General features: G+C 44.1%; 1 protein-coding gene across 4 annotated transcripts in view; it reads left to right on the forward strand.

The window, feature by feature from the left end:
- The first annotated feature begins 4236 nt into the window (after positions 1–4236).
- Positions 4237–20688, forward strand: part of THSD7B (thrombospondin type 1 domain containing 7B) — a 306528-nt gene continuing 290076 nt past the window's right edge. For 2 of the 4 annotated variants that reach the window (XM_050340404.1, XM_050340408.1), the window contains exon 1: positions 4237–4342. The gene's annotated coding sequence lies outside the window, so the exon portion shown is untranslated. Of the gene's footprint in view, positions 4372–4772; positions 5244–20688 lie in introns of those variants that run through there. The other 2 variants (XM_050340405.1, XM_050340407.1) reach the window with 2 other exon arrangements.

The following is a 20688-nucleotide window of genomic DNA, read 5'->3' on the forward strand; positions in this document are numbered from 1 at the left end:
TAAAAATAACTTCTAAACCTCGGTGTAAGTTCTGAAACAGTGAGAGATTCAAAAAACTCCTCGTAATCCACCTTTCCATGGAGCATTAAAGCCCAGCTAACCACTCCTACTTTGTGCCTGTCCTGTGTGTAACACTTATCTAAAGCTGTGCCTTTGGGCTGCAAATCCATTGTGTCAGGCTTTCATTATCTGCTTGGCTTTCTGCTGCTTTTCCTTGGTGCAGTGTGAAAGCTGATACAACCAGAGTAAAAACACCATACTTCCCATATGGAAAAAGCTGTCATTTATTTGCAGTGATAACATCCTGGTGAAGAGTGCATTGTTCAGATTTTCCTTTTTTTCCTTTTTTTTTTTTTTTCCTTCTCCTCAGTTGTACTAGCTGTTGTGGTATGGTGTAAAAACATCACTACCACCACCACACCTACGAAATCTTCATTATATATAAAAAAAAATAGAAACCTGATCTATTCATCTAACTGGCTTTGCTCTGATTTATACACTCCCTTTTATTAACTTTGGGCACAGGAATAAATGCTGAGTATTAGTGAAAAGAGTCTAGATTTCCTGAAAGTTTCACATTAATTATTATTAAAAAAAATGCACCCAAGACATTTTCCTTAATTTGTTTGGGGTTTTTTTTGGTGTGTCTTCCTCTTTTAAAAAAATGGCCATCTAAAGCAAGAATAAAATTTAAGTCCAACTAGGTTCAGTAACAAATCATAGTATGTGCATATTAATGGTGAAGAGTGAGAAAACAAATCATAGGTGAGCCCTAATTTCGACAGCTCTTCATCCGCATTACTCCAGTAACTACTTTAAATAACATAAAAAATGAATTATGAAAGCATTATGAGAGACTGCCTAAAAAATGCAGGATATATCGATAGGAACATTCTGTAACAGTTTGCTCAATTTCCATTAATGCTGCACTGGGAGGCTCTGAATTTTGCTCTGAATTTTTGCTCCCTAAGAACGAGACAAAAACTCGGTGCCACGTTTTTATGCCAGCTTACCTCCTCACTTTTAAGCCTGCAGAGCCATGTTTTGAAACTGTTCTGTGTTCCTTTGTAAGCTTTGTTCCAGATGCTGTGCAGGCAGGTTGGTTCAGCTCCCCGAGGTGTGGAGTATGGGAGGAGATGGCTGCTGTGCCCATCTTGCTGAAGATGGACCTGCCTGGAGTCTGTGGCTTTCTGCCCAGCTCTGCTGGAACTGGCTGTTGCCTCGCAAGCCTTGCCAAAATTTTTCACAATAACAAGCTCCAATCTACATAACACCTGGCCTGTACAAACCAGGTCATTATGAACTTGATCCAAGCTGTCATTCAGGCAGCTTTGTTATTCCCTTCTTAGACGGAGCCAGTCATCCATAAGCAAGCTCTGGTTTAAACCTTCCGGCCCTCACAGCACTTGGGTACCAGGGTTTTTTTTCTTTAAGCCCCACCAAGCAGGTGAGATCCATGTAACAAGAGGATCAGCAGTAGCAGAAACATGAAGAAACAATGAGTGATCTGGGCTAAAACCAGGCCTAAGAGGCTACTCCCAGTTCCAGGCTCCTTCATACTCTGTGCTTTCATTTTCCTGTTGCTGCTTCTTGTTCTCTTCCTTCAGCCTTCCCACTCAAATTGAGAAAACCAGGTTTACTGATGTATTTCTTGCATTCAGCCCATATTCACCTACACGTCTTTCAGGTATATATAGTCCTCCACAAATGTTTTGAGGAAAGCTAAAGTCTCAAGGAAGAGAATCAAAGCCAAAATGTGTGCAGTGAGGGGAGCTGGCACTGACCTGCCTGCAGGACTGTGAGGACTCTCTTCTTGCCTTCTTGTGCTGCCTCTTCTTTTGATCAGCGCTACTCTTGGGCTGCAGGGAGGAGTTTAAGCTCCCATACCCAGATGCTGGATTAGCTGCATTAATGAAAACTCTACACTGGCAAATTAAGCTAAAAATTGCAGCAGTGCAGTTTCCCAGAGGCTTCAACTCCAGATTAACTGCGAGGGGTGAAATGTGGCTATTCTTGGCAGACAACAACACGAGGGCTGTGGGGAGGCAGACAGAGTGTAGTCCAGGACCAGTCAGCAAAAAACCAAGTGTCACTTGTGAAAAACTCCTGACATTTCAAGAGGTGTTTTCCATTCTGTATCAGACAAAAATGAGACCTTTAAAAACTTTTGAATGAAGAAAAGAGGACAGTGAAGGTGGGGCTGGTGCAGTGTGGGTGGGTGCCCTCTGTCACTCACTGTTGGGCCTTTGGGGTAGGGCTCTCTGACCTGGGAGAGGGCTGAGAAAAAAACCTTCTTGAAACAAGTTGTCTTTGAGGAAGTGTTTCCACTTTGACAAATATAAATTTTTGCACAAAACTTAGTTTGGAACATTCCTGACCAGCTGCAGTGCAATCCTTGGGGGACTCTCCTTCCCCAGCAAATGTCTAGGATTTTATAATTCATGAGCAGAACCTGGTGCCAGGAAACCCATGTTCCAAGCTCTGATCTGTATTTCATACCTTATGATAAGTATCATGACGTTTCTCTGCCTCCACTTCTGCCCTGCTGTCTCTCACCTTCGCAAGGTAGAACCACTCTCAAGTGTGAAAACTGATTTTTTACACAGCACCTAGCACAACAAAGTTCTGGTTTCATTTGGAGTTTGCAGATGTTGTGAACAATCCTTGAGGGTTTACCAGTATTTAATATTTCTGTAAAGAGAAAAATAAACCAAGGAACATAAGTGGTGCAACCATGTCCGTTAAACGTTATATATGCTGTTCTTGTTAAATGGCAAATATCCAAGTGAGCTAATTTTCAGATCCTGAACAGGTTATCCCTGGGTACAGAGTGAGCACAAAGGTCATATATTAGTCTTAAAGGGCCTGATCGTCACTTGTTTTTACCAGCTTTATATCATAGAGTTATGGAATCATAGAATAATCTGAGTTGGAAGGGTCCAACTCCTGGCACTATGTCAGTGGAGTTATTTCTTGTTCTCAGTAGTTAGTTTCACACACAACACAGTGTGAGACTGAAGCTTCTTTAAAAACACAGAAATTAGAACAGCCCAAAAAGCAGGAATAAATATTGTAGCAATTTCATTGTGCGCACAGTCACCTATTACTGGCTGAGTTGGATATACGCATTAATTTTTCCTCAATGACACCTAAACTTAATGAGTGGGTCTCAAAGAAAAAGATTCTGCTGAATAACGCCTAGTTTTAATTTTAAACAGTGCAGATAAAGTAAACTGAAATCATTCACTTTGTGTATTTAAAATGTGATGGGTTCATTATCCTCCGTGCAATCAATAAATATTCCCTCCTTAGTCGAGGACTTCTTCCAGTTTGGTGATCTCTTGTGCTAATTACATCCCTGAAAATATGACTTAGATGAGTTTGCAAGTGAGAGGGACCAGCATGGCAAAGCTCCTGATTCTCTGTCTGGTTCTGGGCCCCCTCAGTTCAGGAAGGACATTGAGGTGCTGGAGAGAGTCCAGAGAAGGGCAGTGGAGCTGGTGAAGGGTCTGGAGCACCAGTCCTGTGAGGAGCAGCTGAGGGAGCTGGGGGTGTTTAGTGTGGAGGAGGCTCAGGGGAGACCTTACTGCTCCCTACGACTATCCCAAAGGGGGTTGTAGCCAGGTGGGTGCTGGAGTCTTCTACGAGGAGTAGGACAAGAGGGCACAGTCTTAAGCTGCACCAGGGGAATTTCAGGTTGGACATTAGGAGGAATTTCTTCACAGAGTGATTAGAAATGGGAACGGGCTGCCCAGGGAGGTGGTGGTATCACCATCGCTGAAGGTGTTTAAGGGAAGACTGGACGTGGCACTCAGTGCCACGGTGTGTTTGACATGGTGGTGATCGGTCACAGGGTGGACTCGACTATCCCAGAGGTCTTTTCCAACCTGATTCTTTCTGTGATTCCCTGGGGTTGTTATGGAAGCACCGCAAGCTTCCCCAGCGGTGCATGGACGAGGTGGTTGGTGAAAACACAGCTCTGGGAATCCATAACATAAATTCAAATCCAGTTTTGACCGATCTCGTAGAGCTCCTGTGTATTTAACAAAATACGCTCCGCACTCGAAGCCCGAATCCCGAGCAGCCCTCCCCGAGCCCTCAGGCGCGGCCGGCAGAGGGCGCCGCGCGCTCCGCGCGGGGGGCGGGCTGGGCGGGCGGAGCGGCCGCGCCTCCCCCGCGCTGGCCCCGCCCGCGGCCCCTCCGCGCCGCGGGGCCGAGCGGGGAGTGCGCCCGTCCCGCCCCGCCCGCCCGGGCTCGCCCGCGGCGCCGGCCCCGGCCCCGCACACCCGCCGCCGACAGCGCAACGCGCCGGGCTCCATGCCGCGCCCCGGGAGCCGAGGAGGTGCGGCCGCCCCGCTGCCGGGGGAGCGGGTGGGTCCGGTGGGTCCGGGGCTCGGCTCCGCGAGGGGCGTGCGGGGGGATGGATGGATGGACGGACAGGACGGACCCGCAGAAGTTGCCGCGGGTTTGGGAGCGCTCCGACCGGGATCTCCCGGCTCGCTGCTGGGCGGGAGCCCTCCCGCATCCCCCGAGCGCCGGTCCGGGCGCTGCCCCCAGCGTGGCGGGGCTCGGACAGCGCCGGGGACAGGTGAAGTGCGGGCGGGCAGCGCGCCCGCGGCTCGGGGCGGGCACCGCCGCCAACTCCGTCCACCCGTGAAGTGTCGCGGCTACCGCGGGCACCGCGGTCGCGGCTCGGTCTGGGCTCTTGGTGGTGCGGGGTGGCTCCTAAACCCGCGCTTCCTCACCCGCCCCCGGCCACAGCATCGCGGAGCGTCTGAGTTGCCTTATCCCCTCCGCCCGCTCCTCCAGTCGGTGGTTTTAAACGAGGCACGCGGATACGCGTCTTCATTACCCATTCATCACCTTGAGCGTTCATTCTTAATTTGTGCTCGTCCTTCTGTTTATTTTGTGTGTTGTTGTTCATTCAAGGTCAAGCCGTGTAGAGTTTGGACTTTATTTGCGTGGAGATATGATGAGCGCTCTGTAGTCGTGTTGCTTTCCTCCTCCTTCTCCTCCCTCCCACTCCTGTGCCTGCCTGAGCGTTCCTGGAGAAGGCTTTTAAAAGAATAGATGAGGGTCATAAAAAGTACTCGCTGACCGCTGCCTCCAGCTCTTTTGTATAATTGAAATGTGTTAGTTAATTCCTCTAATGAAAACAGAAAATCAGCTTAAAAATTGATTTCCTGAGAATGTAATTTTTGGAAGAAGAAGTTATGCAGGGGCTGTCTTTGTTGTGTGCGCAGGTGAGTGGGATAACTGTACCTGTTAGAGCTGGGTACCACTGAAGGTACATGAGGGAGGATGTGGTGGCTGAGAGCTGCTGTTGTTTGTGCCTCGTGTCACGCGGGTGTGTTGTGTGGCTGTTCAGCTGACGTCGTAAAATCTTCAAACTTTAAGGAAACTGGTTAAAAAGAGGGGTGAACTCTTTGGTTTCTGAAAAGATGCCAGTGGAATTTAGGTAATGCCATATCAAAGGTGAAAGAGATGGTGTTAAAGTGACGTCCTTGGGTACAGGGATACTTCTCAAAGAAGACAGGTGTGGGTGTTTTGGGGTGTGGGCTGGGCTGGTTCGTGGGGATGAGACCAGCTCAGAATGCATAATAACATGGTATCTTTGAGGGAGTAGGCTCGTGGTGTTAAGTGCTAAATTTCCCTAAGGATGGAAGCAGAGAGATTCTGTGCCTGCCTGTACCTGACATATTGCAGGGCTGGGTTTAGAGCATTGTGGAAGTTGCTGCTTTAGCTGCTGCGAACATCAACACGAGGAGCACGACCCTGCTGTAAGTCGTGACGGTTTTGCTGCTTGCTTTGATGGGACTGAAGTTGCATTGTTGATTTTAACAAAAAGTATTCAGACGCTGTCCTCAGAAAAGCCTTTTCTGCAACACCAGGGGAGAGCAGAAGATTGTACACTCTGCTTTTTTGTTGTGGTTCTGTGAGGGGAAGCTGTGTCTGCTCATCTTCATACGTGAAAACAGAGCTGCTTTTTCAGATTACAGGATTTAAAAGCATTTTCTGAAGAATCGGAAGGAAACAGCACTCATTAGTAAACTTCTTTCTCTTGTGCTTTGCCACTATGGTGTTTCAGAGATCCCATTTCTCTCTGGTAATGGAAGACCAAAAGAGCTGTTAAGCTCCATCTGTATGCATTAGGGTAGGTGGTTGATTTGTACCCTGGGGCCGTATTATCTGCTATTTCATTACTTCTGGATCAGTAATGATATTCAGGAAAGCTGTATTTGTAGTGGCTGCTTTCTAGGGACGTCTCCTCACTAGAAAGCCGTGCCGATAAGGATCACCCCGCGTGTGTTTGCTGACGCTGCTCTGGTGGAGGCTCTCGGGCTGCTTTGAGCTGCCTTTGATGGCACAAAAGTTCCGGGGTCTGTGAGTAAGAAGTGGGGATTCCCCTGGGTCTCCTTGCACTTCAGTATAATTTGTGTTGGTTTTTTTTAATTCCCTAACCAGTGTTCAGTCTCTTACATGTCTTCACACAGATGATCAGAGCTCTTGTGCCTCTTTTAGACTCTTGATCCTTTTGTATTTGGGGACAGCATTAACTATCCCAGGGGCTGGTAGGGGAGCCTGATCTGGAGCAGGTGAACCATACCAGGTGCTGCAGGTACCCTGTGCCAAGCTCAGTGCTGAATAACAGCACGAAGGTGGTGATGTGGGAGTAGAAAACCCAGGTGGTGGTTGCCCTTTGGAAGCTTTTGATGTCCCTGTTCTGTTGGTAGGTGGGCAGGGGGGTCCTGGTGAAAGATGTGCTGTGATGTGAACGGTTTCATCCGGGTGTCCAAGGCAACTGAGCTTGTCTGGCTGTGCAGGCTGTAAGCAAAGAGTGGGATAAGAAAAACACCAAAAAAATAAATTACCCTGTGTTGACAGTACTGCACTGACACCACGAGCACCTGTGTCTGCTCTGCTTCCCTGCCCTGCAACACTCCTGGCACCCCCATACCTTAACCTAAAGGGATTCTGAAGGCTGAGCAACAGGGGTGCTGTTGCAGATTAAAGAGGTGATGGAAATGCCTCCAGGCTGTTGTCCAGGGAGGTAATTTCTTCATATTCCATTAGAGGTATATGCTGTGCTTTAATGGGGTGTGCTGTGCTGGGCTTGATGCTATTGATGGGCTGGACGGAGGGAAGGCAGAGATCCCTGATGCAGAGGTGGCTTTGGGAACTTTTTGAGGCATTTTTGTAGGTAAGGGAAACTGTCCTGATGGCTTGCCCTGAAGTGTGTTCAAAAGCGATGTGTTTAGGTTGTCAATTTGCAGGACCTTTATTGAAACTCGGGGGTTTTGTTTCAGTATGGGGAGAAAAAAGCATTGTTTTCACGAAGCAGCTGCTCTGTGGTTTGTTAACGCAGTAGAAAATCAAAATTCGTCTTGTCCTGGCAGCAGTTCACAGGCTCCAGTGTTACCAGTGCACCTGAGGATTGGGAATGCTGCAGCTGCCCGGGGATCAGGGCTGGTGTGGTTTGCTTGTGAACCAGAAAAATGGAGAAGCTGTGAGTGGGCTGGCATGCCTCATTGTCCTTGAGTGTCAGGATAAGATCAGACTTCACGCCAGACCTCTCCGTGCTGTTGCGGTGTGTTGCTCTGTGCGTTCTGGGTCCTTCCATGTCATGAGGTTTTGCCCACATGTCACTCCAGCTCCTTGCCTAAACTTTGCACGTGTTGACTCTTCACCGAGATAGCATTCCACCTTTTCTGTTATTTGCCCGAGGATCATTTGGAGCAGGGTAAATGGGAGGGTGTGGTGTGAAATGAGGGTGTGAGTGCCAGGTGTGGCCAGGATGGTGCTGAGGATGCTGAACCCTGCCTGCTGTGCTCCTGGGAGCTGGGCATCCCACCACAGCCAAAGCTGCTTCCAGAGTGGTGATGAAGTGGGTACTGTGATAGGGGAAAGCAGAGAAAGCACCACAGGCAAAATAAAGTCCTGTTCATGTGAAAAAATAAACCCCAGGAATTTGTGCCGGAGGATGAGAGTTGTGTGGGTTGTTTAAAACCAGAAACTGCAAGGAAGGCAGGTTTCTCTGCTCACTCTGTGAGGCTGCAGAGGTCCAGCCTCCGAGTCACTGGCAGACTGTCCTGCCTTACTTCTGTGTCTGAGCACAAGCGCTCACTGTCTGCAGTCTGGCTTTAAACACAAGAACAAAAATATGCTGGTGATGCTCTTTCTGCTTCCAGTGCCTCCTTATTGAATCATCTTCAGGCATTCCTTTGTACTTCTGCTGTATTTAGTTAAAATACTTGAGTATTAAGGACATGCTGCATCATTTTTGTTGGGAATGCTCTTAGTTGCGCTTCCTTTCTACTAAGATTTTTTTGTTTGATTGTTTTTGTTCTGACTGAAACAAAATCTTCTAATTCTTTTTGCAAAAGCTTTTTTGGCCATTCTCTTTCTTTTCTGTGGAGTCTCATCTTGCTGATGCTCATATTTGTGTCTGGAAATAAGGTAGCAACTTTAAAAGGGGGTTGTTTGGTTTTCTGCCTCACCTGCACTCACAGAGCAGGCAGCTGTTTTGAGAAAGTGCATGGAATGGGTGAGGAAAGAGGTTCGAGGACCACCAAGAAAGCAAATGAAAACCAGAATGTGCAAGCGCAGTTGCAGTGCAGGAAAGTACGAGAAGTGTTTCAGCTGAGGTGATGTGACCTGACGGGGTGGCGGGAACCAGGAGAGAGGGAAAATAAATGGTTTTATAAGTGAAACAAACATTTAGAACTACTTAAAAACTATTAGAAAGTGGAGAAATAGTAACCTTATCTGACTCAGTTGCCTAAACAGAAAATGTGTTTATGCAGGAAAGGGATGTTCTGGTAGTGAAGAGCTGTTTTTGAAAGGTTGGAGATGGCAGAGTTCTGGTGCCAGCCTTGCTAGGGGTGAGGGGGGACTCCTTGTCAGTCTTGAGGTTGCCAGGAAGGTACAGAAAGACACCATGTGCCGTTTGGCTCTGTCAGGCTGGTGTAGCCTTCCAGAGGAAAGATAAATGAAACAATCTCCTCAGTCATTAGGCGTAATTGTGGCTGCTTCTGATCCATCTTCCACAATAGCTCGTAATTCACACTGGCCTTGTTTCAGCACACGGTGAGAGCAGCGTGGGATTCTGCCTACTGCCCACTCAGCAGGGGTTTGTGGGCAGCAGAACTCTCACATTGTCAGGATATGTAAGTATTTATATATAAAAAAAAGTAACGTTTTTGTTTGTGTACAATAGGACAGTGGTATTGAGTCTCCAGATAGACTTTTTATCTTTGCTTAAGCCCCACTTTTAACTGAATGGCTGGGTTTTCATTGCAAAATTGATCTGAATAGATAGTAGAGAGCAGAGGAGAACTGTTGAGGGTACTGCAGTGTGGGGGTGATGATCCTGGACATTAACATAAGCCTTTTGAGACACTTTTGAGAACTGTAGGCTGCAAATATTTAAGAATCTGTAATTAATTTCAGGTAAACATGATATACACCTTTAACAAAGATGCTAGCAGTGGTCTCTGTGATTGCCACTGTCTCCAGCAATGATGTACAGTTTTGCACCATCAGTTTTTAGTGTATGGTTTTCATTCATGAAGAAAAGACTTAGGTGGTGGGAGGCTTGACAGGTATGGCAAACTTTATTTTACAAACCCATCCCAACAGAAACACACAGTAGGATTCCCTCTTGTGTTTCTTTTTTGGTTTTTTTTTTTCAATCTGTGTGTGTCTTGTTTTGCTGTTTAAAAATTTATCTGTGCTCCATCTTGTGAAATGTTTTGAAACAGTCAGGAAAATCACCCGTCCTGTGTGGGAACACGTACTGAATTAAATTAAGAGTTCATAAAACAGAGAATACACCCGCAGCACAAACTGTAATGGATGGAGGACAGACCTGAAGATGTAGCACAATAAAGGTGAGTGCAGTTCAACCATTAATGAATGGGATTAAAACTCGTGTTTATGAGCAAGGGAGGCTTTCCACTGGGATGGAGTCTGTTTTGTGGCTGGCTTTTTGTCTCTAGTGGGTTGAAGCAGAGCTCTGTTCCAGAGCCTTGCTGAAGCTCAGCACAGATGATTTGTATTCTCCCAGAGAGTAATTTGTCAGGAGATGAACAGCAATATGCTCAGTGTTTGCTGCAATAGCAAAGACAAGTCCAGTTAAAGACTTATTTCTTGGGGTAAAGTAATTTTTAAACTTTCCATCAAAAAAAGTCATAAATACCTCTGCCTGGCCTAGATTTTTTTTCGAACTCAAGTACTTTAGTGCCAGGTTCAGGTGCTGCAGAAAATGGAACAGCCAGAGCTTCCAGCTGGGGAGGGCACGAGTTAGGTCTGGGGAGGATGTGTTGCTAGGGAAAGGTCACTGTTTCAGAAGTCACATGATTCGGGAACTTGGTGGGTTTCTCTAAACATTGTAATGTATTTTTAGGTAAAACTCTGTTTCAAAACAGAAATTGAAAGAAAATAGGCAGAAGGCTAAATTTCCCCCAAATGAAGCCGTAATTTTTCAGGAACAAAACTTGGCTGACTTTAAATGAAAGCTTTAGTATTGTTTTCTAGCAGAAGCAGAAAGAAGATAAGGATTCTGTTCTAGTTCAGTTCTTTTTTCTTTTGGGACGGGAGGCATGGGGTGTGTTTGTTTATTTTGGTGTTTGTTTTTTTTTTTAAATATTGCATTTAACAGAGAAGCTCAATCACCTCCAGGTCCAGCTCTGAGAGAACTGTGGATTGTTGTCTTCCTGTTACTTCCTTGCTGTGGAGCTGGGAATGATTCTCTTTCTTCAGTATCAAGTTTAATTTGGGTATTAAAATCAGGTCAGATGGGGCTCAGAGCAGCATGGTCTGGTGAAAGGTGTCCTTGCCTGTGGCAGGGGGTTGGAATGAGATGATCTTTAAGGTCCCTTCCAACCCAAAACATTCTGTGATTCTATTAAAGATATATACTAGATGATAGATCTTAAATAAATTATTTTCTGAGGCTTTTGTTAATCCTCAGTTCTAGATTTCTGTTTGGTATCTCTGGAGCTTGAGAGTGGAATTTGGTAAGGGAGGATTTCTTTGCAGAGGTTGTGGCAGTAGTTTGTTATTCTGTCGTCTTTTGCCGAACACAGGGACGAGTGAAATGAGTGTGAGATGTTTGGTCAGGGTACTGAAATAAATGATCAAGAAAAACAGGATTGGGACAGTGTTGCACTGAAGCAAACCTGGGAATGAGCAGATAGAGAGAAGCTCTGCAAGTTGACAGGGAAAGGGTGGTTTATAAAAGGGAAACACTAGAATCTGTTAAAAAGAACAGAAAATTGCTCATACTAAAAAGTTCACAAAGATGATGAAAACTGGTGTTGGGACCAGGGAAAAGGGTTGTGTGAGTGCTAACCAGGAGATGGTGGCAACTTGTCATGGAGCTGTGAAATGAGGGGAGGGAGTTTTGGTGAGTGCCAGTGGAAAGGGGAGAGGCAAGGAAATGAGCCGGTGTTGAGGAATGGACTCGGACTGTAAATGTGTTCAGAAAGCAAATGGCTTGAAGCTTCTGAATGACAAAGAGGGAAGAAAACACATGAGAAAGAAACATGATCCACCTTTGATTTTAGTGAGCTGCAACAAAAAAAGGATGTTTTGTGTCACTCTGACTGTGACGGAAATAGGAATTAGAAAGGAGAGGAGAAGCTTTAATGAACAAACAGGATGGAGACAGAAGTGATGGAGGCATGTCAGGATTTGTTTTTTTACCTTAAAATATGTGAACCCCTACTCCCACCCTTCAAAAAGCCAATCCTCTACCCCTTCAATGTATTTAGGAACATCAGTGGTAATATATCACGTCAAATTGATTTGTATATCTGCTTATATCATGTCTAATGTTGGCAGGAAGTATAACACTAATTAGATTTACTGTCAGGTTGATTGCCCCTTCCCCGTGCAGCTCTGGCTGAGCCTGTCTTGATCCCTGTTTAAACAGGAGTAACTTTTTCCCTGGCCATTTGGGAGAGGCTTGGCTGTGCAATCCCCCTTCTCTGGCTCTGGAGAAATACCAGCTTGTCAGTCTTCCAGATGAGCTGTAAAGACTTTCTTATCAAGGAAGGTTTAAAGCAGAAAGGTATTGATGGGCTGGAATTATCAGATTTGATTTTTTTTTTTTTTAATTCGAGAGAGGGGCAGTTGAGAACATGACATGCTCCCTTGGTATCAAATCAGCCTCTGTGGCTGACAGTTTAAAAACACAGATTAGATTAATTAGAAGACAACAAGTGATAGATTTATTATTTTGAATTCTGGGATGCTTGTTGTAAATATTCCTCAAATAAGCAACAGGGCAGCTGAGCAAGAAGCTGTGGGGGGAAAAAGTGGGGCAGGAAGGTTGAGTGGAAAGTGGTGTTAGCAGGAATAAAGAGTATGGAAGTTGGGACTGTGGCTTCACTGAAGATAATCATAGCAGTGGATGATGAGGGGGAATGCAGAACGGGATGCAAAACTTAATGCAGAAAGGATAAGATACAAAAACATTCTCAGAGTGATTTGCCAAAATACCTCTGGAAGGCAGAACCTAAACCAAAGTAATCTGGAAGGGCAGAATTTGGAAAGCATCTGATGCTGCAGAGGAGCACATTTGGAGCTGTAAAATTTGGGAATTACTCTTCCAAAATGGACTCCAGTTTGAGGCTGGTATTAATGCCTGTCTGCCTTTAGGAGAATGCAGATAGTTACTATTTTCTGCTAAACTTGAAAAGGAAAATCTGAATAACACTACTGGGACTGAGAGTTAAAGGTCAGAAACTTTGAATAGCAGCATTAATTGCTCCCTTTAAAGGATATAAAGGATCAGAGTCTTTCAGGGCTTGCCTAAGGAGGAGAGCAATATTAATGCCAGTAAGTGATGATACAGCAAGACTCAAACAGGGGAGGTGGGGCAGGTTGTCCCCCTTGTTACTCCAAAGTAAGATCAACATCCTGTTAACCTGGGTGTTAAGGTGGTGTCTGAAGCACTGCAGTGTGGCTTCAGCTGCGTGCTGTGTTAATGCTTTCTACCCCACTGGGCAGGGTCAAGCCTCAAGACACACGAACAGCAGGGTTAGTTGTTGCAGTGCACACGGGATTGCCTTGGGCCATCCAGTGTAGGGAACTGTTTCTAATTTTTAAAACTTTTTTTTTTTTTTTAAGTCTCTGCTAGGTTGTTATCACAGCTTTTCAGCAAATGATGCCACACTTAATTTTCCATTTTGTAATCTTCAGGTTTGGACTGTTGTCTTCGCAAGTTACGCTCCATCCTCTTGGGTGATGTTTTAATGTTACTGGTGGATTAAAAAAAGATGTGGTGCCTTAGAATATATGAATTATTTTATGCACTGTGTTGCTGAGCTCTTATTGTTGGTTCAGGCTATCTTGGAACAATGTAAATATTGAAGGAATCAGTGACACATGATGGAACTTGCTGTTGAAATGGATTATGCTTTTTCATCATGGCAATAATTTTTAAGAAACTTGGGTTTCCACAGCTGCCTGTAAGATTCTTGTATAATGATAATGAAGCTGTTTCTTCTTTCCTTCTCTCACTCACATTTTCAGAAGATTACTTACATGCTTATTCATGCAAGGAAGGGGATTGGAAATCAGAACTTCCCAGTGTTGAAGAAACAAATAAAAAGCTTTTTGTGTCTACAGTTAGATTTGCAAAAGAGTCCTCACTGTAAAAAACCTGTAAAAATTTTGTTGGTTTTCTTCACTCCTGAGATGCCTTCCCTACTCTTTGCCTCCCTGGCTGCATCCTTTAGGAAAAACTGTCTCTAGGGAATGAGAATAGTTGCGGGGAAATTATTATAATTTGCAAACAAGAATACTTTTAAAATATTTAAATTGGTTTAACTTCATAGCCACAGGTGGCAGATTTTTTTCTCCTGATTTCATATATGCTTCTTGATGATATGAGAGAAGGATTTAGATTTGTCTTTTTCACTTAGAAAAAAGAGAGTACTTGACTGCTGACTGCTCTTTTGGCTAAGTCACCAGCAGCCTGCCTTCACTGGGGTAGCTTTAGTGTTTGTCAGCAAATCCTGTTGGACAATGTAATGATGTGTTTGGATTATGTTTCCTCCCTATCTCACATTCTACAGGGAAATGTGTTTTCTGTTTGTCTGGAAGATAGTTGTATAGGATAGATTTTTGATTGCCTTTGAAACAGCAGAAGTCTCTGAGGCAATGCTGTTAAATTGCAGATAATTCAAGGTGGGGAAGGGAGGGGAATGCACCTCCTCCCTTGCCCCGCCAGGCCGGCTCTCCTTAGGCTGGGCTCGGGTGGAAGGCACGTGAAGCTGATGGATGTAGCTGAGAAACTTCCGATGCTGATGATCTTGGATGGTGTGTGCGAAGTGAAACATGAGGTTGCATACAAAAGAGGGCTCAAAAGTTGTTTCCAAGGGAAAAATACTTCAAACTCTTGCAATATACCCTTGGACTACGTAAGTGATCTTGATTTTTGTGTTTTTCCCTCTTGGTAGTTTCGTGAGTTCTCTAAGGACAGTGTGGGCTTGCTTCTTGGATCAAATCATGGTGAAGAAGGGAAACTCAAGCTTAAACTTAAGCTTAAACTCAGCTTTAAGTACTTGAGGTATTTCATTATAGCAAGTCTATTAAAAAAAAATTAGTTGATGTTGGCAGAGCCAAGACTTACATGCTCAGACTGGAGAATGGAGACCCTGTTAGGCAGGTGTTCAAGATCTGGTGTTCTCCCTGTGGTGTGAATTTTTGTGCTAGCAATATCTGCAGTTATACACTGTAGAAAATACTTGCATCTTCTGTGGATTCAAATCCCTGAAAACAAATAGTTGCAGGTTGAAATATTGGCAGCCTGGCAGTGTATTTAAGCTTGCTCTGTAGATTACTGTTACATTTGTTTGCTATCTGGGGATGCTGCTTGCAGAGCTAAAACCCCTCCGAGCTGATCGTTATCAAGTGCTTAAAAGGAGTAGCAAAGTAGGAGCGTCAAATTCCGTCTGGCATCTGAGTAAAGCTTTTTTCCACGTGAACTTATCCAAAACTTTAAAAAATAATACAGTACCTAATGTCTGACCTTTTAATTAAAACTTCACCAGTTTTTTTTAGGAGTTAGTTTTGTCAAGGTACTTCTGCAGTGTAATGCTGTTGGTGGCAAGAGCTTTTTGTATTCCCCTCGACGGACAAATGATTAATGATCTCAACACTGCCTTCTGGATCACCTTGTAAGAGGTCTCCTTCATCAATCTGGCAAGGGGATTGTATGGCAGTTTGCACCCTAATTACAGTCCCCAGCTGGGGATGTGCTGCTTAACAGATTACTTGTAGCACCAGTGGAGCTGGTGCAGATATGGATGGCCATGGAGTTGTTCGACGCTGGGGTGCAAAAATTAGATTTCCTTCTAGAAAAAAAAAATCCACTTCATATAAGCAGTGCAACAGATAAAAGTGTTTAGCTGGAATTAACTCTGTAACTTAAAGGTTTAATAATAACAGTGGTTCTGTGTTTCCCTTCCCTTCTCTTGCAGTGTTATAGACGAGGGCAGTATTGCAAGCCAGAAATTTTATTACCAATGGAAACATTAAGGTATTCCACAGGGCAAAACAAAAGTGATTCAAAAGGTGCTTTTGCAGATAATAAGTTTTAGCGTTGAGCAGTTTACCCAGAAGGCAGCAGATTATTTCTAGTGGTCTGTCATTATTGCTGGCCTTTTTTTCTGGCTCATTTGTGGTGTAATGCTGCTACTCAATTAAGATGTATTTCGGTAAAAACTATGAATGACAAGTTCCACCAAGCATATTGCTAAGCATACACATACGTGCCTGGTGCTCAGTCTGACAAGTGCGAGCGTGTTGCTGAGAAACAGCTCATTTAAGGACTGAGGCGCAGAGGAGAACCCGCACAGCATCCAGGCAAACACAAAAGCAAAACCCTCGTGTGGAGTTGGACAAGGAGAAGATTTTGTGCTTGGGAAGGATGTTGTTGCCAAATGGTTTTGCGTGTATGTGTCAATGCTGTAGGAATCAATATTGCCAGAGCAGAGAATATTATGAACATCTTGACCACCTGGAAAAAAAAACCTTTTTTTTTTTTTTTAACGATAAGAATTTATGGTCTGGGTACTGATAACTTCCCACTGGGTGGACAGGTACTGGAGGGAAAAAGACAATGAAAAGAGGTACCAGTAGACTGAGGCTGGACTTGAAGAATTGTAGAGATTAATATTTGTGTTTTGGAACAGCAGAAACCTTCAGTAGTGCAGTGGATGCTGTGAAGGTGTGGATGCACATGCTGGGCTTCGTCTAACTGAAAGAGGAAAGAAAAGTCTTTGCTACTCAGTGAATAAGTAGTTGAATATGCCTGACCTGTGTTTTAGTGCTGTGGAATTACAGCAGGTCTTGGCAGTCATCTCCCTGTCTGGGAGCTTGATTCTTGGAGTGTGGAAAGGAGCTGACAGGTGTGTGTGAAGCAGGAGTTTATCGCTGTCTTGTCCTAGGTTTGGGACAAAATCTCCTCTGGAGTTTTTACTCCCAGGGATGGTCAGGTAATGGTTGGTTATGGTGCATTTACTCTTTCTGTGTTGCCCTCTCCGTGACAAATGGAGAAGTTGACTGTAGAGTTGTTACATTGTCTGGAAATCCTGTGCAGTTCATGGTGAAAACACTTCTGAGAGATCATTTGGAAGGTTTTGGGTTCTTTGACCCGTGTTTGCTCTAAGGTGGAACTCATGGCTTTGTGTCTTCTGATTCCTTCTTGCTCCTTGGGCTCCCGTCAGAAGCCAAGAGTCCTTCTGTGCCTTGTTCTGTCAGCTAAAAGCTAAAGGCTGGCAGTTCAGCTTCTCTTTATTGTCTTGTTAAAAAGCAGATGCAACGTTTCCTCCCTATCCGTCTTACAGACGGGAGAGAGCACGGTTTGGTGTTCTTGTGAGCATCATCACTCTTCTGTTTGCAGAAGCAATTGGAAGCAAATGATCCAGGTCGTTGTTATTACTCATATTTTGGTTTTTTTCTCAAGTTCTGCAGCTCCAGCTCCTCATTTGGGCTGCGTTGACACGTCACGAAACACCACATTTTGGGCTGTAGCCGTGCATATCAATGGCCGAGCGGTGCAGCCGCTCGCCGATCTTGGCTTTCCTTGGCGGCTCTCGGGGGTTTTGTTCCAGGACAAATGCACCGTAGCTACTCAAGAGGAAAACATTTTCCCCTAAATTATTTTAGCAAATGGAAAACCCTTTTTTACTCTGGCTGAAGACTTTGTCTTGGCTGTAAGCCTGCGAGATTTAAGCGTTTGCAGTTCCCTTTATTGTTCAAGCCTGTGCAGCGTATTTTAGGTGAGGGAGCAGCCTGTCAAGTTACTAGAAATCATTACGTTGCCAGAGAGTTATCAAATGGATGTGAAAACAGGTGTTTGTCAGATTTTTACCTTCTGGACTGAATGTTTTTAATGTTTGGGAACTTTTATCTGCAGTCAGCCATTGTTCTTTGTATAGGAGAAGGCTTAATTCAGATTATCTGAGCAATCAGGGAGCAGAGATGCGGTTCTGTGATTCATAATTGAAATTTAGCCTTTAGATTAACTTCATTAGTATGCTGTTGAACAAGGATAGGGTGTTAATAAATGAGAAAATCCTTCTGGGTTTAAGAGCGAAAGAGCCACAATAGGTCTCTACAGTTCGTTATGAATTTTTTATTTTTGCTGTGACAGCATTTTTTTTAATTTGATAATGCTCTTTTTGTCTTTATTCCTCAAAATTGTACAGACAGAAATAAGAGAGAGGTTTTATCTGATGTGAGGTCAAATCAAAAATTCTTCTAGTAAAGCCACATTTATAAACCATTGTGAGATAAAGAAAAGGAACATTAGAAAACTGACTTCAGTCTCCTTTCTAATGAGTGAAACCTTACTTGTGTTCTTAAAATACTTGAAACTTTCTGGGGAGGTAGAAACTTGAGAGTCTCCAGTCATTAGCTTGTAAATATTTATAAAAAATGTACCTGTTGATCCTACTGAGATGAAAAATATCTTATTTCTGTTTCCATATTCTGATTCCTTTCTAAATTCTTGATCTTGAGTTCACTTAAAGGACTTTTCCAACCTAAACAATTCTGTGTGTATCTCAGTGACCCAGGGACCATCAGCGTGGAAGGGGGAGTTCGGACTTCTCCAGGGGGGATTTTCTTGCATGAAATAAAGGTTAATGTAGCTGAGCTTTGAGTGACTGTGCTGTAACTGAGGAAGTTGTTACTGTTTTTATTTGTTAGGCTGTTTTAGCATTTTCAAACGGTTTTTTTTTTTTTTTATGCTTTGCATGATTTTATGGAAGATTTTGATGGATTCTCATTTGTTCGTCGTAGAGCGGTACTGGGAAAGTTAAGTTCAAGAAAAGGAAATCCTGTTAGCAGAATGGAAAAGAAGGTATTAGGGATTTCTGGTTCCCTCCCGTCTTCACAGTTGCTCTTGATCTCCCTAAAACCTGTATCAGTGTATTTGGAGTTGTCTGTACATATGCTCTGCAGAGGAGAGCCGTGCACTTGGTGTAATCCTCTGTGCTTTGAGGTGCCGCGGCATCTGCTTCCTCACGGAAGGATTACGGATGGAGCTTCTTCCCCGCATTCAGCCTGGAGGGAAGCACAGATTGCTGAAAACACAGCAGATTGGTGTGGAGTGCTTTGAAAGGCTGGGAGCTGAGCCTGAGCTCCGTGCACGGAGTCTGTGCAGCGTTGCAGAGTTCGGCTCTGGGGAGCTTTGGGGGGTCACTGCAGCTGGGAGCCCTGGGTGAGCGCAGGGGACACGTCGGGAAGTTGGGAAAAGCAGAATGAAGAGAAGAGCAAAAAGTGTTTGTTGTAACAAGTGTGTAGAGTCCTGGAGTATCGGGGAAAAGCACAGGTTGTGATCTCCTGGCATACACCAATGGGATATATGTTACACTTTTCTGTGTGGTTTAGCGTGGGGACACACACACTTAGAAAATGCTGAAAGTTGTGACTGAGAGAAATTGGCTTGTGTGAGGCAGCTGAAGATATATGGAATCTAATAACTTCCATTATTTCCCCAGTGGAAGACAAGTCCTACTAGCAGATGTAGTTCACATCCCAAAATCTCCTAATTCTCACAAAAGCTGTTGTTAGGAAACCTTGACTTAAGATGCACTGCTGGACTGGAGGGGAAAATTGCAACATTACTATTTCTGCCTTACTGCAGCCACTCTGTAGAAGTAAAATGACACTAGAAAGACCTGGGCCCAAAAATGTAAATTAAAAATAATTTTTAACTTGCTTCCTTTTTTTTTTTCCCCAGATGACAAAATTTGGAATATTTGTTTTACCTTTGAGCAGTACCCAGAGTATAAGATACTGTATTCAGTTTTTAATAGGGAAGCCTAATCTGTAAGAACTTGAATTTCCCCAAGAGAAAACCATGCACAGAGAAAGAGGAGAGAGAAAAGGAAGTAAATTAGAGAACTGTGGAGTTCAGTTAACGTTTAACTATAGTCCAATAGTACAGAGTTTGAATGATGAACTATCTGTTTGAAGACCAAAAGATAAACTCAGTCTCCCCACAGTCGTTAACATTACACTTTACAGATGCCATGAGAGCAAGAACAGTTTGTCAAGATACCTGAATAAGGGATAATGGCTCTGGTTCTCTTAAGGAATTGGGATTTCCAATAGGAAAACAGTGGGAGAGAAATACAAGAAATATCTAAAGAGATTGGGGGAAAAAAAAAGTGGCGTTTGTTTTTCAGGAAGCCACTGTTGGTGCTTCATTTTGGCATGATGCTGTAATAAATTCCCTGGGGATGCTCAGGAGTCGAATGCACTTTCCAATTTTTTGTTTTCTATAATAGAGAACTTTTCTGGCTGCCAACATTTCTCTGTTCATCCTGATCTTTAAGCTGTGAGGAATCCCTCGACCTTGGCAGCTCCAGCTGGGGACTGTTTTGCCTTTCCATGCTCTGGAAAACTCCGTGGGTGAGCTGTGGCACCTCCTGCCAGGTCACGGCTGCCCTCACTCAATGGGTCTGCTGTTGCTGAAAGAGAAATGGTTGTTTCTCTCCAGATAACTCAAGATCATACTCGGGTCAAAACAGTCAAGCCAAAAATGCAATCAGTCATTTATCTACAGAATTTGAAGTAGTAAAATCCCGGATGGAGAAACGGGAGAAACTCTTCACTTCCCTTGCAAAGATTACACTGGAAAGGTTTGTCTGCATGATGTGCTGGAGCCTCTCTTGATGTGGTGGGGGTCAAGTGCTCCCTCTTCTTACCTTCTTGATGCTTCACATAATGTTCCCTGGAGGATTTTCCTAAGTATACTGGTGTTTATGGCCTGTCTCTCTTCTGAAGTCTGATGGAAGATGCAGACAAATTTAACCTTTTAACCATAATTGGGGTTATTTTTATTATCTAAGGGTTAGTGTGACCAGTCATCTTAACTAAAATAGATAATGCTTTATTTCTTTGGAGATCCAAATGTATATAATTTCCTATATTTAACTGATTACTTAATTACTCATTGCCTCAATGAAGGATAAAACCCTTCCACATCTCTTCAGTGACTTGTTGGCTAACTCAGTGTCTCCTTGCACCATGCTGTGTAGGAACTATGAAACCAGATAGAAACACTTCAAATAAGCATTGCTTATTACTGATCCTTGAGGTACCTGACATGGTGTGACTGACCCACTCCATACAACCTCCAGTAAGCTGTAACACGTGGGTATC

Source organism: Myiozetetes cayanensis, unplaced genomic scaffold, assembly GCF_022539395.1.
Source record: "Myiozetetes cayanensis isolate MyiCay16 unplaced genomic scaffold, myiCay2020 scf9, whole genome shotgun sequence".
NCBI classification, from domain to species: Eukaryota; Metazoa; Chordata; class Aves; order Passeriformes; family Tyrannidae; genus Myiozetetes; species Myiozetetes cayanensis.